We start from the raw sequence: 9,906 nt of genomic DNA, 5'->3' as shown, positions 1-9,906 counted from the left end.
AATATTCATATTTATATCCATAGATTTATGCTGTCCTGTCTTCGTCAGAAAAGTAACTGAGTGCAGTGGTGGTTTATGCAGACACTTGACCAATTGGGTGGGAAAAGTGATGATGGAGCGCTCACTAGGTCCCAAATGGGCCATTTGCACCACACCCTCCAAAGTTCAGGGAGTATCATGGAAAAGTGGGTAGAAAGGATCTAAGAGCTAGAAAATGGGGAGCTATCTAACAAAAATATGTCTTTTAGACACAACGTAGTTTCTCTCATGAAGTCATGGCGAGAGGCAGTGTTCATCTGTATAACACTTGCATGAGATGGGGCCTTCCCAAACTTTATCAAAGATGGGGGAGGGGCAAGCGCTTACATCTTAGATTAACCTATTTTTACTTTATATTTTACGAGGCTCGTAACTTTCTGGTACCGTCCTGTGGGTGTCTGACTCCACCTACTCTTTTTTATCCTGGCTATATTGTTAAGTCATTGACCAAAAGCAGCTTCTTTATTAACCAGTGGCAATAAAACATATTTACAACAGAGGGAAATCCCACATCAAGACTTCTCATAGATCAGGAGTCTTTCAGCCACAACTGCTTGCATAGGCAGTTGTTATAATTGCTAAACAACAAAACAAAAACAGGTTACTAGTTTCACTTTTCATATTTTAGCATCCTGCCCAATTATCTTAACCATCCAATTTTTTAGTTTTAGCAATGATTTGTCTCACTTCCTAGGAAGCTCCTCAACTGCTCCTAGAACTCTGAGATACCCTAGCCTTCCTTCCTGACACGCCATAAAGCACCCTGACATAGGCACCTTCCCAGAATCCTGACCTTGACTGTTCAGTAACCCCTCAACTCTCTCAAAGGCAACTTACTAGTCCTTTCTGTCCACTTCCAACACCCTGAAGCCAAGCCTCAAGAGTGCATTAAGAACAGGAAAGGCACATCAAGAGACAGAAGCTGTCCTATAGCCCTCCTTTTCCACACCCAGCCCTGTGAGCTCATGGGGTGACAAGGATTTAAAAGGCAGGCTGAGTCAATCTGTAAGGTTTATTGAACAATGTACAATGTATGTGTGGTGAGGGCGGGGGGGAAGAGTAACAGGAAAGTTAAGCAACAAGTTCAACAGAAAAGTTCTTGTCATTCAGGCACTGCAGATGGACACAGGGACAGGACATAGCCCTCTGAGGTGTATGTTGGAGTCTCCCATGCCTGAGTCGATTGTAAAACATAATAAAAAAAGGCTGTTTCAGGATGCTTTGAGTAGGCAGTTCCCAGTTCCACTCCGTGGTGGTTCTCCTGTCCACTCCCTGGTCCTCTGGGGTCCACAAACACCTAAAGAATTAAAAGAAAAAAGAGAACAATGCTTTGGATCTCCACCTACATAACCACAGTCTCTCACTGTTAGCCAATTGGAGGCTGAAAGCAGGTCAGGGCTAGACAGGCTCAGAGGGGCCAGAGCCCCGCTGCCCGTGTTTACCCATCTCTCAACACAGCAGTGTGGGCACGCCAGCCTTCCATCACACAGGCTCATGGAGGGCTCTCTTCTGCAGCCATGGAAGAGGATGTGGCCAGGGCTCACAGGATACTCACAAAACTGGGCCAGAATAAAAACCCTCAAGGTAGAGCCCCACTTCTAACTCCCTTCCATAAGCCTTTGTAGACACTGCCCAGCACTGGCAAAAGGCACTCAGCAAGCCTGGAGTCAACAGCCAGGAAAACAAAAGGCTGGGAGAAGGAAGATTTGTTCAAAAGCACCAGGGTTCGGCAAGGACAGTGTGGATCCTCCAAACACGGGGAAAGGCTTTCCGCATCTTCTCCCTGCAGTATCAATGACCAGGGCACAGGCAGCCCACGATCACTTTCGAATACAGGGGCAGCTTAGGAAAGGGCCAAGTCAGGATACCTAGCCAGGACACAGTGACCATAGTAACAGCCCCTGACTGAAGTAGCTTCCTAATTCCCCAAGCTCTGCAGGAATCCCCTGGAGAGCCTGCTAAATGCTGCCTCCAGATATGATCTCTTAACGTGCTCCAAGGTGATGGCGACAGTGCTTGCTTCAGGAACCAACCTGAGAACCATTACTTCAATGGTCTCCTACTAAAGAGAATGAAGCAATGGACACACATGGGGGTACTTCTGAGAACTCACTAGGTCAGGAAGTCTGGGATGGGACTGCTTCCTAACAAGTTTCCCACCCAAGTTTACAGAAAGTTGCCTGCACCCCCTGAATGAACTGTGACAGCAGAGTGGCTCCCTATGTTCCCATTTCACACCATGAAGATGTACAGAAGTGAGGTGGCAGGGGGGAGGCATATCCCCGCTGGCCTGGGAAGCAGCAATAGGGAGCAGCCTCTGCTTTTCCTCATGATTGAGGCATTTCCTGGACCACTGCTGCTCCCCTGAAGAATCTCAGATTCATACCTGGCAAGGCCCCTGTTCCAGTCACTTCTTGCAACATGAGGAGTGCTGACATAGACAGCAAAAATCAGCTGACAATCCTACAGAGACAAGCCACAATCAATACATCAGTCAACCAAGACACAACTAGTGGTTGGAGGTGGGCGGGCTGCAACCGCATCTTCCCAGAGCCTTTCTTCTCCATGCTGGGAACTCAATTCACAACACATTGCACCAGAGCTTTGCCACTGAGACACATCCCAGCTCCTTATTTCTGTACTTCACCTGCTGACTGTACCAATCCTGCACAGGTAAAGGCTCTGAGTTTATTTCTCTGAGTTATTTCTTCCTCTATATAGAATACATTAACTTCTGATAAAGAAATTGGTTTAACTGCTTTTAGTTTGGTAAGAAGCAGTTTGGATGTGTGTGCAGGTTTGAATAAGAATGACCCCATAAGTTCATATATTTGAATATTCAGTCCCAGTGTTAAAACCGTTTGGGAAGGATTAGGAGGTGTGTCATGGCAAGGGAGGCTCTGAGCCCATGGCATTCAGTTCTCTGCCTGGTAGTTGTGCTGTGAGATGTGTCAAGCAGTTCTCAGCTCCTGCTCCAGCATGGCCATGGACTCACCCTTAGACTCCAATTCCCCAATAACCTTTTCACAGGCACACATGTGGCATAAATATATGTGCATTCACACATACACATAAAAAGAATGCAAGTTGTATTTTGGTCTGCAAACCATACATTTTAAAGAAAGTTCCAAAGGGTTACACAACCGGCAGAAGAAAACTGGCTAAGAACTGTGGCTCACAAGCGATGCCAATACATAGTTCAAGGCACACGAATGCGAGGAAGTGACCCACACACTCTGTACCAGGAAGCTCCCCTCTCAACACACACTCAAGGACCCCTATTTGAGGCACAAGGCCCTCAGATGCGGTTCTCTGGAAATGTGTGCTGGCCCATCACCTCACAGGTTTCTAGAAACAGGACATCAAGCTGCAAAGACCCAGCACTGACTTGTGCAGCTTCCAGAAAGGGACACACTGCTATAAGGCTGCAGAGTGTAGGAAAGCTCCAGGCTTTTGAGGGGGCAGGATGGGCGCCCCAAACCCAGGAACATGTCTTTCAGCATCCTCTCCCTGCACTACCAATGACCATGGCATGGGCAGCCAAGATCACTTTCGGATGCAGGGGCAGAAGGACATAAGGAGACCTAGGAAAGACAAGAGACTGATGCCAGGGCCACACTCAAGCCACAGTGAACACACAGATGCCGTGCTAAAGTCAATCACATGGAACCGCATCAACGTGCCAAGGAGAACAAGGGCTACTCAACTGGCAAAACTACCAGAACCTGTTGGGGCTGGAAGTCAGTCCTGTGAACTCATGTCCATAAAAACTTTGGGTTTCCAAGCCAACAAGTGGAGATTGCCTCTTGGTGGGGTCTGGGGACTAGCTAGGTATCTATGTCACAGGTTGGGGTCAAGGCAGACAGTATGTCTAGGCTGAGCCCGTTTTCCACAGTTAGCTTCGATTTCTAGTCACACCGAGCAGTCAATGTTTAGGTGACCAGAACCAGAAAAATCACAGACACCGAGATACAGCTTTGGGGGTGCAAGCAGATGGGGGCACTTCCGTCACTGGGGGAGAGGTGGCTTCTGCTCCAATGCTGAGGGAGGGTGCCTAGGGAAGCCAGTGCAGAGGCTCCACACCACCCTCAGCCCTTCCTTTCCCCTTACGTCAGCTTCTTACTGCACCACTGACCAATCACTGCTCTTGTAATGACAAAGCGAAAGGTAAGAGTGGAATGATGGCATATACAGGTGTCTTCAGTGTTCTTCTTCCTTCCCCTTACAACAGACTAACCCTGGAAAAGCCCTAAGCTCTCTCCTAGCAGGGCTCTGGGGTAACAGGTATAATCCAAGTTTTGAGAGGATCCACATAACCCCCTTCTAATCCTCACCTCCCCTAGGCAGCCACTAAAGCAACAGGGAAAACTACAAACTCCAGGGCTCAAAGGCTGAAGCTCCAGGCTGGACAGAGCCAGCTTTAGATTCAAGCACTGAACTCCCGAGCAGGCCTCTCTGAACACAGTGCTGAGTCTCTGAATCCTGCTACAATCACTTGAGCAGCAACAAGGGTCTCACATCTTACCTGGAGCGCTCTGGAGACAAGCCCGATGCTCTGCTGTGCAGGCTGCTGAAAGGCGCATCAGGGCCATGGTTCGCTGGCAGGTGCTGTCCTCTGGTGGCACAGGGCACGGACCTGGCTGTAAGGGCAGCACAGACACATCAGTTATTCTGTGTTGTCCAGCGCTCCTTCTTGCCTGTTCCCACGGGGGTACAAAGAAAAACCCTTTCCAAGTCGCTACCCAAGGCAGTGGTCTAAAGTAGGCCACAAGGCGTGGGGGTGGGAGAAGAGAACAGCAATCTGCCTCCCCTGGGAACTCCACGTGCAGGCTGCTTACTCGGTTTACAGGCGACAATGCCTTACAAGGAGGGATTGTTCTTTGTCTTTCATTTGTTCCAGTCAGAACCCTGACTCTTGACTGACAACACAGCAAGCAAGGAAACAAGTTCTACAAGGTCTCAAGTGTCCTAGGAGGAGACAATGGGTGTGGAGGCTTCTGAATTAAGAGAGCAGCACCTAAGCTCCATGCCCTGCCCGCCCATGCACTCCTGGAGGCCAGCCCCAGGTCGATCATATGGCTGCCTACCAAAGTGCCAGGGTGACAGGCAGGAAGTGGTGTGGGAAAGCACCAGGGTTCGGCAAGGACAATGTGGATCCTCCAAACACGGGGAAAGGCTTTCCGCATCCTCTCCCTGCAGTATCAATGACCAGGGCACAGGCAGCCCACGATCACTTTCGAATACAGGGCATAAAGAACAGTGGCAAAGTTGAGGAAAGGCTCTGGCCAAGCTGGAAAACGGTTAAACTGGAAACACATGGACAGACAAGCAACAGCCAGATTTGCAATAGAGAGGAAAGAGTGATCACTTGTGGGTCCTTAAGGAGAGCTGACTGAGGTGATTGGCTGAGACCTGCAGCCTGGGCTGGGTCTAACTGGCGCTCTCTATCTACTGCAGTGGATCCAGCATGTCCTAGCTGGGTATCTTTTTTTTTTTGGTTTTTCGAGACAGGGTTTCTCCGTAGCTTTTGGTTCCTGTCCTGGAACTAGCTCTTGTAGACCAGGCTGGCCTCGAACTCACAGAGATCCACCTGCCTCTGCCTCCCGAGTGCTGGGATTAAAGGCGTGCGCCACCACCGCCCGGCTAGCTGGGTATCTTATGTAACCTGCTCAGCCAGGAGAGCTGAAGGTCACAGAACTCTCCTGTCCAGTGGCCCCAATTTTCAGATGAGGAAACCAAGGACCAGAGAAGGTCCAGAAGCTAGCAGAGAGCAGTGACTGAGATATGGGCAGATGACCCACCAGATCCTTCCTGCTGACACCCACCAAGTAAAGTGGGGACAGGGGAACCAAGGACAGGGTGGGTTCAGTCAGAAGAAGGCAAACTTCAAAGCCCCCAAGGAGGGGAAATGTGGATCTGAGGAACTCAGCCTCCCTCACCTTCACACACTCCCAAAGGCAATCCGGGAAACTGCACATATTCTTGCGGGATACCGAGCTCCAGATGCCCGGGGACAATCCTCACTAAGGAACAACATGGTCCATCAGTCTGGCAGGATGGAGACACCTCTTATGGTTGCTGTGTGCCCAAGCTGTTATTTCTGCAAACAAGAAGCCCAGGTGAGCAACCTGAACATTACCCAGTTACCTGCAAAGCACAGAGAACACCGGACACAGAAGCTGCTAGTCAGCAAACCATACAGCACGACCTCTCCCTGTAGGAAGAGGCTGCTCATTGGTTTCCAGCCACCCGGCTAGCTTAGACCCAAAATAAAAACACAGATACGGTATTATTTAAATCACTGCTTGGCCCACTAGCTCTAGCTTTTTATTGGCTAACTCTTACATATCAATGTAACCCATTTCTATTAATCTGTGCATCACCACGTGGCAGTGGCTTACCGGCAGCTCCATGGCGTCTGACTCCACCCTTCTTTCTCCCAGCACACAGTCTAGCTTTTCCCGCCTCGTTCTTTATTCATTAACCAATAAAATCAACACATAGAAGGACCTCCCACACCACTCTCCATTTCCTTTGAAATCTATAAGGAACCCCCACTATGCAACATGGACCTGAACTGGCCCCAGAGGGTCACCATTCTGTTGTCTGCCTGTGGCTCAATAATTAAATGAGGGGGGAAAGCAAAATAAAAGACAAGCTGTTCCTATATATGGTGAAAGAGGAGAAAGTTTATTATAGATGTACGGGAGAACATAGTTAAGAGTCAGGGATATGTCCTGAGTGGACATGACCAGACTAAGCTGGGCCACGTGGGAGGGAGAAGGGGAACCAGGTAAGCAGCCAGGAGGGCAAAGGTTCAAAAAGGGCAGGTAACCAATATCTGGATTATATAGGGAAATGCCTTGGGGGGGGGGGGGAGACGGCCCAGTCCCTGCACCAGAGAGCTCAGGATGGGGGTGGCGTTTGCCAGCCACACCCTGTGTAACAGGCAGGGTCTGAGGGAAGCTGGGAGAAACATGGAGGACAGGTTTCCTTTGATATATTAAAGGGGAACCTCATCTGTTTGTCCTGTCTGCGTGGTGGTGGCTCACGCCTTTAATCCCAGCACTGGGGAGGCAAGGGCAGGTGGATCTCTGCGAATTCGAAGCCAGCCTGGTTTACAAGAGCTAGTTCCAGGACAGACTCCAAAGCTACAGAGAAACCCTGTCTCGAAATAAAAATCAACCATGCTGCTTTTGGTCTTTCTGGCCCCCATACCAAGCTTCTCTCTGCACAGTGGCTTTGCCAGGCCTTTCTCAAAAGCCGTCTGAACTCCACACACACCATCCCGTTGCTGGTGCCCACCGGAAGACCATGCGGAGGCTTCACATTGCTCAGGAATATCACCACTTACCCAAGCATCCTCTCCAGGGACAACGGGCACCCATCAGGGAGTTGAAGAGAGTAGGGGACCCCAGGAAGTGTAATCTGTCGACCCAGGGAGCTTCCATTGGTCTCCAGGAGGGCTGCACAGCCTATGGGCCTGGCAGGAAAAGCATAAGAGAAGGAGCTGTAGAGGAAGACAGGGCACGGGGATCCGGACGCCGCGCCAGGGATCCTGGGAGCGTTCTCAATTTAAACCTTGGTCCACGAGTTCGCCTTGGAAGGATTCTAAAAACAGGGCCACAGGTCGTAAGCAACGATCAATTTTCGGAGGCGACAGACATGACTTCGGTGCTTCAGACACCACAACTCCACGGCGGATGGCTGGGACATGAAAAGCACAGGGCTGGGCACCCTCCTCCAGACCCAGAGCCGCCGTCCACTATCGGCCCACGGGCCTCAGTTTCCCTGATGGAGGGAACGGCGCTGCCCACGCGCCCCGATGCACTCACCTTGGAACCCTGCATTGGGCAGAGGTGCAGAGAGCCAGGGAGTACGCAAGATGTCTGTAGATTTCGGTGGATGGCACTGACCACACAGGGTTCACATCCACGCGACAGGAAGCTTCCCTCTTCACGCTGAGCGCCGGCGGAAGTACAGATATGAAAGCGCGCTGCAGCCTAGAGCGGCAATTCCGACCGGCGGGAACTCCAGCGCCCCCTGGATCAGAGAAGGCCAACAACAACAGCTTGGACGTGTTGCTGATTTTTGATAGTGGCGGAGTTTACAAAGAAACCTTCCTTCATTTCGTTTTTTTTTTCTTTTTTTTTTTGTTTGTTCTGAAGCCGATTCATTTTATTCGCTACTGATTCCATAACATCTGGATCAGTGGTGTCACAAAGGAACAAATGATGAGTTACAGTCTTGTTTCTTCAAAAACCACCACAGGGAGATGCCAGTAAGGGTTTGAGACTGGAAAGTGAGGTGAGAAGATTAGCCCAGAGAAGTGGACAAAGAATGAATGCTTTACTAAACGTCTTCCTAAAAGTCTCAAGAGAAAGGCAGATGGAGCGATTCCCTTAGCCAGAAGAGACCCGACCAAGCGGCAGAGATGACGGACTGACGTCTAGGAAGGGGCTCACACCTCTAAGTCCCCCCTCCCCGCCCACACACTTTCAAATTTGGCCTGAATCCTAGGTCAAATGTGGCTCTTGGCCTTACGATAGCACTGCCCTTGGGTCTGAAGAGGAACTCCACTGGAAGATTCCAGAGACTCTCTAGGTCAGAAGAAAGGGAAAATTCAAACTTCTGCCGTGCAACCTTGAGGGAACAGGAGTCCTAAGAGGTGAGTGGATGCCATATTCCACACTTGGGAGATGCTCACAGGGTTCTGGGATTGGATATTGTGGGTCTCTGTGATGAGAGGGAACTGTGGGATGTGGTTGCTGGGATATGCTGCCCCTCCCCCAAGAAATGAGCCACCATGCCCAGCCCTAATTTTAGGTTTTCTAAGAGTGACTTTAAAAAAAAAAGAAAAAGATTTATTTATTTATTATGTATAGAGTGTTCTGCCTGCATATATCCCTGCAGGCCAGAAGAGGGCACCAGATCTCCTTAGAGATGGTTGTGAGCGACCATGTGGTTGCTGGTAAGAACAGCCAGTACTCTTAACCACTGAGCCATCTCTCCAGCACCCCTAAGAGTGACTTGTAAAAGACAAAAGATAGTCAGGGCTAGAGAGGTGGCTCAGTAGCTAAAAGCGCTTGCAGAGGACCTCGGTTCAATTCTCAGTCTTCACTTTGAGGTCCTTAATGCTCCTGTCTGTAAGCCAGTTTCAGGGGAATCTGATACCCTCTTCTGTCCACTGTTAACACTGTGTGTCTATGAAACACATATGGTACATGCAGGCAAAACTCTCATACACAAAAAATTACTTAAAATCTTTTTTTAAGACAAAAAATAGAATTCTCATGATGTGTCTTATGAACTCAATACTGTAACCCCCACCCCGTGCTCTCCTCCTCTCCCCACCCACAGCACCATGGTGCCCTCTCAGAGCAGCCCTCCTGCCCCCCACCCCGTGCTCTCCCCCAGAAGGGTCAAAAAGGGAAAGTGGTGGTGCGTGCCTTTAATACCATCACTTGAGAGATACAGACAGGCGGATCTCTGGGAGTTCAAGACCAACCTGGGCTACAGAGCAAGTACCAGGACAGGCTCCAAAGCTACACAGAGAAACCCTGTCTCAGGGGAGAAAAAAAGCAAGCTTAGGCTAAGCATTAAAGTACCTGAAAAGAAACTCTGCTTCTGATGTCCCAGTTATTGAAGGTTTATTTTATTCTATATTTTGTAGTAAAGATCAAGTTGAAGGCCTTGTGCATACTGACAAGGCCTACTGCCACTGAGCTAAATCCCCAGGCCTTACAAGACAACGTCTTGTCCTGTTACACAAGCTGGACACAAACTCTCAGCATCCAGAATACAGGGACTATAGTTCTCTATTTTAGGGTTTCTATTGCTGTGAGGAGACACCACGACTAAGACAAC

General features: G+C 49.6%; 1 long non-coding RNA gene and 3 other non-coding genes across 5 annotated transcripts; all 4 read right to left on the bottom strand.

Moving 5' to 3' along the window:
* Nucleotides 1–1,037: 1,037 nt before the first annotated feature.
* On the bottom strand, nucleotides 1,038–8,018 carry LOC106144225. Of its 2 annotated transcripts, none has more exons than XR_001229294.2 (6): nucleotides 7,875–8,018; nucleotides 7,394–7,522; nucleotides 5,979–6,139; nucleotides 4,565–4,679; nucleotides 2,426–2,502; nucleotides 1,038–1,336 (listed from the first exon to the last, which is right to left on the bottom strand). It is a non-coding gene; the product is annotated as an uncharacterized LOC106144225 (long non-coding RNA). The 2 variants fall into 2 exon arrangements; XR_003378319.1 differs by lacking the exon at nucleotides 7,875–8,018 and adding an exon at nucleotides 7,621–7,704.
* Nucleotides 1,747–1,877, bottom strand: LOC113457857. Its single transcript, XR_003378345.1, has one exon. It is a non-coding gene; the product is annotated as a small nucleolar RNA SNORA71 (small nucleolar RNA).
* LOC113457858 lies at nucleotides 3,473–3,603 on the bottom strand. Its single transcript, XR_003378346.1, has one exon. It is a non-coding gene; the product is annotated as a small nucleolar RNA SNORA71 (small nucleolar RNA).
* LOC113457856 lies at nucleotides 5,157–5,287 on the bottom strand. The gene has a single exon (XR_003378344.1). It is a non-coding gene; the product is annotated as a small nucleolar RNA SNORA71 (small nucleolar RNA).
* Nucleotides 8,019–9,906: the final 1,888 nt, after the last annotated feature.

This window comes from Microtus ochrogaster, linkage group LG8, assembly GCF_000317375.1.
Source record: "Microtus ochrogaster isolate Prairie Vole_2 linkage group LG8, MicOch1.0, whole genome shotgun sequence".
NCBI lineage: Eukaryota > Metazoa > Chordata > Mammalia > Rodentia > Cricetidae > Microtus > Microtus ochrogaster.
This window is presented reverse-complemented; position numbering and strand designations above follow the sequence as displayed.